At 26.9% G+C, this 8,381-nt stretch overlaps 1 long non-coding RNA gene across 1 annotated transcript; it reads right to left on the reverse strand.

The window, feature by feature from the left end:
* Positions 1 to 2,197: 2,197 nt before the first annotated feature.
* LOC129312073 (uncharacterized) lies at positions 2,198 to 2,907 on the reverse strand. The gene is made up of 2 exons (XR_008593449.1): positions 2,585 to 2,907; positions 2,198 to 2,435 (listed from the first exon to the last, which is right to left on the reverse strand). It is a non-coding gene; the product is annotated as an uncharacterized LOC129312073 (long non-coding RNA).
* Between the last annotated feature and the right edge of the window lie 5,474 nt (positions 2,908 to 8,381).

Here is an 8,381-nt window from a genome sequence, read left to right on the forward strand (position 1 = left end):
AAATGCATAAAATCAACAAAACATTCAAATAATGCAAAGCATTCAAAAAGGGAGATATTCAGCAAGCCACTATTGCAAAGCATTTAGAATTTGAAGAAATCAAAGGTTGAAGAAACGAAAACATTAAATTAGCAAAATATTCAAACATCAAAGGCAAAATGAAACAAAATAATCATTAAGGCACAAAGAAACCTAAAGCTTAAGCGCAACAACCCAATAAGAAAGGGGGAGAGGGCAAGATGGAAGGAGAGAGTCTATGATAGATGAGAGATGTGATGAGTTGATCATTATTGAATTGGTAGAGATCGACAACATTAGAGCAATAGATCATGATGGCAAGGGTGCAGAAGCTTGTTGGTGGTGTGGGCAACGACTTAGAGGAAGGAACTCATTGATGGCATTAAGAGGAGTAGATGTCAGCTAGCAAGAGAGGGGTGAATGCAAAGGAGAAGCAAAGAGTGAGAGAGGTCACAAGGAAAGGATGAACACGATAGAGGGAGTGAAAATGTGGGGAATGAGTATTGGGGTTGCATACATTCATTTACTTTTTTTAAGTATAAAATTGAAAAGAATGAAATAAAATAAACTAATTAATAAACTATATATAATTTATAAATTAATAAATTATATATATATATATATATATGATAATTCAGTCAATTTGATTTTAAAATTTAATAATTGAATCAAATGGATCAAATGAAATTTTTCTTGAAAAAAAATAAAACTGAAAAACTAAATAAACCGAATCAATTAAATAAAATTTAATTTGATTCGATTTGATTTTACTCACCCTTACTTGAGTGGAGATTAAAATAAAAATAAAATAAGTCTCATCTGTAAATTCAAGTTTCACAAAATATTTTACCCAAGAAAGTTTTAGAAATTTGAAATTATTGCTCAAATTATTGTGAAAAAATAGACATCAAGGAAACAAATAAACCTTGTGCACACGTTTATTTTTTGTATTTTTACTCACTTAATATATTTTGAAATTATTTGATGGAATTCCTTAAATTAATTTTAAAAAAATGAAGTAATTACGTAGCTAGTCTATATGCGAGTATCAATATGTCAACCCCACTATATTTTCTATTACAAGTCAGTATATCATCACATCACACAGAATTCTTAAAGTTATATTTTTCATGATTTTTTTGGCAACGTATATTATTAGTATATAAGTTATTAATTTTTTTATTTTATAGAAAAATATATAGATCTTTGCACAAGATCATATTAGATTCCTGAAAAATATCCAAACTATACTGCCCTCATTCTCTTCCTTCTTTTTTCCGGGTCATAATTATCCTCTATTGATTAAACAACTCAACATAAGCATAAACATAAGTTAATGTTGAGTCAATCAAGCAAACCTTTTTTGTTTTAGTTATAAATTCTTTTATATTAACAATTGTTGACATGATCCCAAACTTTGAATGCTTACAAATTAGTATTGGTTCCATTTTTATTTAAATTATATATATAAACAAAACCTTCATTCTTTTATTTTTTATTTTTATTTTTAAACACGCCCGTGTTTCTGTATAATCGGCTCTAAATCTTGATAAAAAGAAAAGAGTTGTTTATAATCGGCCTGTGTTCCTGTAATTTTTGAACCCTTGACAATTAACATAAAACTCTGTTGAATCTTTATTATATGGATTGAAGGTATTAATTAAATTAGACCCCAACTGGAAAAATTTGAGACTAAACTGATTATTTATATTCTCAGGAACGTACGTAGACACAAATATGGACTTTAAAAAGTTAGTATCATTCCATGTTAGGTCTATATAATTTATAAATCATAGCTTATTAGAAAAGGACACAAAACAAGTATCCAATCTGATTCATATCTTGTGATTCAATTCAACCACACTCACATTAGAATATCCAATTATCTATTAACTCGTCATGATGATCATTTGTGTCAGTCAAGAGAAAATTGACGTGAAGGGTTAAATAATAACAATAATAATAAAAGTCCAAAAGTGAAAAACTTGGTTTCACCAAAGTCATACTCTGTGACCTTTAGTACCATTTTCACTTTGTCTCATTTTCTTTTATCTCGTTTGGTAAGCCATCATTGTCTCTGCTTTGCATCTTCCATTGAAGGAAGAGAAATCAAATCAAAAGCTGAAGACACAGAGACTGACAAAGAATGAAACAAACAAAGAAAAGAAAGAAGGAGAAGAAAAAGAAAAAGCAAAATAAAAATGCATATCATTGATGGGTGTAAGTGATGCATGCCAAGCAGCATCAATACTAACAACAAACCAAGTCCCTCTCTCTCTATCCTTCTCTCTCTCTCTCTCTAAAGAGAGATCAAAACCCTTCAAACATGAAATATGGTCCCAAAAATCCAAACTTTGAACCAAACCCACCTCAGAAGCTCATAGCTATAACCTCGTATGCATCTCTTACATCCCATGCTTTGATCAGAGGAAAAAAAAAAACAGAAGGAAAAGTGGAATCAGTGGCTAAAACGTTATAAAGCACAAGAACCAGGGTTAAACAAGGAATTAAAAAGAAAGTGAAGGACCAAAGAGCTAAAGTTAAAAGATAAGATTCGGACCGCTACCCTCAATTCCCCGCAATGCAATAATAACGATCTCCCAATTCTGCCCCTCTCGCACGTACGTACCAGAGGGGGCTAGAAACTCAGGAGAGCGTAATTGCAAAGCCTTTTCGTTTTCTTGTGTTGTGTTGCGTTATTTGACATCACCAACGCCACCGTCTCCGGTGGACATAACATCCTTCATCGTCGCCGCTGCCGCCACCGGTCTTGTGGAACGCATCGTTTTGGCTATGATTCATCTTCAAGAAGATGATGAAGGTGGGTAGCTAACTAATTAAGCTGCAAAGGTAGGGGGAGAGAGAGAGTAGGAAAAAGAAGAGAGTATGAGCATAGGGCCAAGGGAGGGGACATGATGGGTCGTATATAAAGGCAAGGTTTTAGCTTTTCGTTCCTTAGTTTTATTTTTTTTAATTTAAGAAGGAAAAAAAAAAAAAAAGATGGTTAGGTTGGTCTTCTGATACAATAATATGGGTTTGGCCAAATTTATGGTAGAGTGAATTTTTTTTTTTGAAAAATAAGTATTATTATATTATAAAAATATTTTCATTATTTACTTAGAAGAAATAAATATAATCAACTTTCCAAAAATGTTTTGATTAAATTATTAAGAATGGTCCAAAAATTATTAGTGTGAGTAGTTCATAAAAATTATTTAAATTTAATCACCAAAGTATTATATTTTTTATGATAAACTGTTATAATTTTATTTTAATTTTTTAAAAAAATATATATAATTTATTTAATTTTTTTTAAAAATATATAATTTATTTTATTTTTTAAATCAGAATAAAATTTTATTTAAATTATATAGACCTCATAATCTCATATCTTATGTATTTAAAATCAACAAGATCATTTATAAAACAAAAAGGTATATCACAATTTAATTAGAAAACATAGAAGAGAAAGGGCCTTTCTTTTTTGGCTTTTTAGACATGAGATATGTAGTATAATGCATTTTTCCGTTTCAGGAAATGTTTATATAAGTTTAAAAAATTATATAATATTCATGAAATCCAAATTAAATTTGTGCGTTTAAAATTGATGTGATTTGAGTAAAAAAATGAAGAAGATCTAAGAAATGTATTTATCTATTTATTTAAAAACAAGAGAGAAGAGAGAGTATTTGGTGTTATTTGTTGGAAAAAGAGAAAGAGAAGTGGGGAAATAAGAAAAAGAGGCAAGGAGGTGGGGAGGGCATGTTTGTGGGGAATGAAAAAACTCCACTAACTCGGATTCCAAGGCTCTTGGAATTTTCATGATCATACATTTATATTTTTATATTTAATTATTTATATATACTTATATACTTTCAATTTATAACACATTTTTAAAATAATTCATTAATTTGATGTCCCAAAATATAACATATTTTGATAAAAATATAATTTTATTAATAATAATAATTTTAATATTATCCCTCATGATCTCATTCCTCAAATAAATTTCTTTCTTTTGCTCTCGTGAAGAGGATTTAAAGTTTATTAAAAATTTAAGATTATAAACTATATTTAACAAGCTTCATTAATATGTGTAATTTGTCACAAAGTATCTATCTATCTCTATATATATTTGCACCTTACTACTTTTCTTATGAAAAAAAAGTTTAGGCAATAACTTAAAACTAATGCATGTCTCCTGACTCAAAAAACATTCACAAAAATATTTATAAATAATATCAATAAGGTCTTCATAGTACTAGCGGACTTGATCCAACTATATTATGAGTTATGAAAACCTTACTATTTTTTTATCCCACTTATAAATTACATTTTAAAAGATTTATTTAGATTGATTTATAAATCATAATGCGACTTTTTGAATTTATTATATAAAAATATATTTAAAATTTTATATAATTTTATTTATTATATTTTTTATATTAATATTAATAAAATTGATGGAAATAATTTATAAAGTAAATCAGAATAATACTTTTTTTTAAATTTTGATGGATGAAGAGAGAGAAAGAGAGAGTAATTGATTGATGATGTGAGAGAATGAGAACGTGGGCAAGAGTGGTAAGAGAGAGGGGAGGAAGACTAATGGGAGGGAATTGGGAGATCACTAATACAAAAAAGGAAGAGCTTTTTATGGGCAACTTTTTGGATTCATTAGCCCCATTATTGCGAGGGAGAGAGAGGCACGCATGAATATATATATATATATATATATGATGGTGGTTGGTTTTGATTGCCATGCTTTGTACATGCGTTTGGTCCTTAGTGGGGCATTAGCCTTGGTTGTTGTGAACTCTTCTCAGCCATATGGTCCAAACTCCTCCTTTGACCCTATCCTCTAACTTTATTCAATCTCACCCTTCCCATGCATCATTGAGTAATCAACACTGTCTATCTACTCTTCACTTCTCACTCTAACCACCAACGTAACTTGGCATCAAATTATACTATTTTGTATTGTATATACTCTTCCGATTTAGTACATAAGTTATTTTTAAAAAATATAATTTAATCTATTTTACAATTCATTTATTAATGAAATTATTTTATTTTAAATTAAAATTTTTAAATTACCTTTAAAAAGTAAAAGAAAGAAAGATAAAAAAATAATATTATATGATTGACTTATTTTTTACTTTTTATTTGAAAATTATATTTAAAATTTTACTTATTTTTATTTATTATATTTTTATTATATTAATATTAATAAAAATAATTTATAAATAAGATCAGATAAATATATTTTTTAAGCCAATTAGTTAATACATCAACAAACTTCACATCACATCATGAGTTTGACATGAGAAGATCCATTGTATCGAAGTGAAATGATTGACAAATTTAGTTCCTGTGATGTGTGATTTACAACTTCAAATTTTGAACTCAAAGTTTGCCATCAGCCAATTTAATTTTGAAAGAATTATTTTAAAATTTCACTCCATACAATTAAATCCCATTTGCCTATTAAGAAAGAACAGAATGAAATGAATTAAAAAAATAAAAATAAAAATAAGATAATTAAAGGAGATAGGTGAACACATTTATAAAAAAGAGTAATTTAATTCATAAAATTGAGAATAATAATTTATAAAATTTTTAAAGAGTGTGATGATTCCCAATTTCCACATTTATAATATATATTAATAAATTTTATCATGCTTACCGTGAAGGAATGATGATTTAGTTCATTTTGATTTTAATTTTTTCAATCTATTTCATTCCATTATTGTTTAGGAACCAAATGGGACCTTAATTACTTTTAGGTTCATTGTCATTCTCCTAAATTTAATTGTTAATGGACCTTTAAATAATTAATTGTATTAAATGGAACTTCGATGTAATTTTTCTTTAATTTTTATTCATAAAATTAATTTTCATGTATATTTTTCATTTTGTACATTGAGTTTGACAAGTGGTTAAACATTTGTTAGGATAAAAGTCCACTTTTACAAGAATTCTTTTGGCCAATAAAAGTAAAATCCAAACATAACCTTAATGTTTTATGATTTTTAAATTAAGATGTGGCGTGAAATTAATTTATTCACATTAACTTAAAGTTTGATATGATGCAAGTATTGAAGGAATTCCTTAACCCACACAATGTTCTCATGAATCTTAGTAAGTGATACCAAGATCCCAGTATGGCGTGGATAGCTACTCTTTTATATATATATATATACACACACACACACTACATTGACTTATTTGTATATGGATGATTACTCTATATTCTAAGTCATATGCATATATATCGATGATTAAGTGAATGTCTATTTAATTACACAGTTTTCGACTTACATGAATGAAAACATCCACTTCATTCTTGGATAAATTATTTAATTAGGAAGAAATTTCATTATTGTAATGGCATTTTCAATTTAAATGACATTACTCACATTAGTAATGTGAAGACTCTGATAGTGATGAGTTATGCTCTTTTAGTTTAACAATACTAGCCATTTTTGTTTAGATTGAATATTAAAAAATGTAAAATATTTTTAGTTTTTTAATATGTAATTAATGAGTTTTTTTTTTCTTCAAAACTATCCTCAATGAATATATCATCCAACACTTCACCTTTAGGTAAACACATCATTAAATACTCCCTCCATAAGACACTTTTAAAAAAAATTCAACGCTCCAAAATATAAGATATTTTAATAAAAATAAGATTTTATTAATGATACTTTTTTAATATTATCCTTTCCATAGATTCTCTCTCTTTAATATTTTTTTATTAATAAAGTATTAAATGAAGGGCATTTTTAAAAGTTTATATTTTTATTTTAAAAAAATAAGGTAATAAAATATGTTTAATGAACTTTATTGATATATAAAATTTTATCTAAAAATGTCTTAAAATTTGGGACAAAAGGAGTATAACATTTTTTAGAAGCCTTATTTGGTTCAAAATATAGGATATTGATTAACTTTTATAATTTTTTTAATTATACCCCTACTCATTTATTACTCTTTTTGAAATTATGATGTATTAGGATTTTAATAGTCATTATTAAAGAACTTATATATAGTGTGTTTAATGAGGTTAAAATTGAAAAGATGTAAATCTTTTAAGAAATTAAGTTAAAAATATTTTTCGTAAACTATGAACTAATTCCCAATACCCTATATTTTGATCTAGAGAGAATAATTAAATATAGAAATAGAAAGATACTATTGATTTGAAAAGAATTAATTAATGTATACTTCCTCCGTAAAAAAATGTAAGACTTTTTTTAAAGAGTTAGATGTTCAAAAACATGAAATATTTTGAGATGTAATAATTATTTTTTAAAAAAAATATTCTTATTAAATAGATTACTTTATATTTTTTTTAAAATAAAATACCTTATTAAATAAAAATAAATATAAAAAATAAAATTAATTTAAAGATAAGTAATTATTTTATTAAAATATCATTCAATTAAAATTACTTTCCATTCCTGTATATCTTTACGCATTGATGAAATGACAACCTCATGAATACGTGCTGCACATGATCAATGATCGACCAGTGAGAGGACAACGTTTTAAAGCTCAAATGTAGCAGTATATATGTGAACTATACGCAGTACTAAGCAAAAGTTCAACATTTTGAACTATCTAGGCTGTCACAAAGGACATGTTTTTGTTTTCAAAAACCATACAATTTCTTGCTGTAAAATCAGAAAAAAAAACAAAATATAAATAAAAAAAATAAAGGAGACTTGGAAATTCTAACACGCCTGCCTATCTATATTCTTTTCCCTTTACAACTTTCTTAAGTCTTAACCACCACCGATAATTCATGTCTCCTCCAAGAAGTCCTAGTCAAAGACATTGTACTCCCACGCTCATCAAAATTCCCATTGATTACGCCTAAAAGTACACACACGATTTTCATAATACATGTCTCATTCTTCTTCCCACTTCCACAATGCCAATTTTCTTCCAAAGGATTGTATTTATCTTAGCTACCTATGACAACCTAACAAGAATAATAATTTCTCAATTATTATGTAATAATGATAAGATCATTTCAAAAGGCATAATGATGCTTCTTTTGCCCTATAGCAATAAATAAATTAAAAGGGATAGGAATATTCCATTAATTAAGACTTTTATATTTCATTAAATTAAATGTACGTATATTTTTTTTAGTTATTTACATACTTACACACACATTTATGTGTATTATGCCAATAAAGCTTAGTATAGTTGATCGATTATTTGAAGGAAAAACTCTCGTCTTATTCATGGATGTTTATTATTCTAAAAGCATCACAATGATAAATTAAAATAATTATAAAAGGATTTATAAGCATATATGTGAAACATTTTGCTCTCAAGAATATGCTAAT

This window comes from Prosopis cineraria, unplaced genomic scaffold (genome assembly GCF_029017545.1).
Source record: "Prosopis cineraria cultivar Desert tree isolate PC_DT_omini unplaced genomic scaffold, ASM2901754v1 PC5, whole genome shotgun sequence".
NCBI classification, from domain to species: domain Eukaryota; kingdom Viridiplantae; phylum Streptophyta; class Magnoliopsida; order Fabales; family Fabaceae; genus Prosopis; species Prosopis cineraria.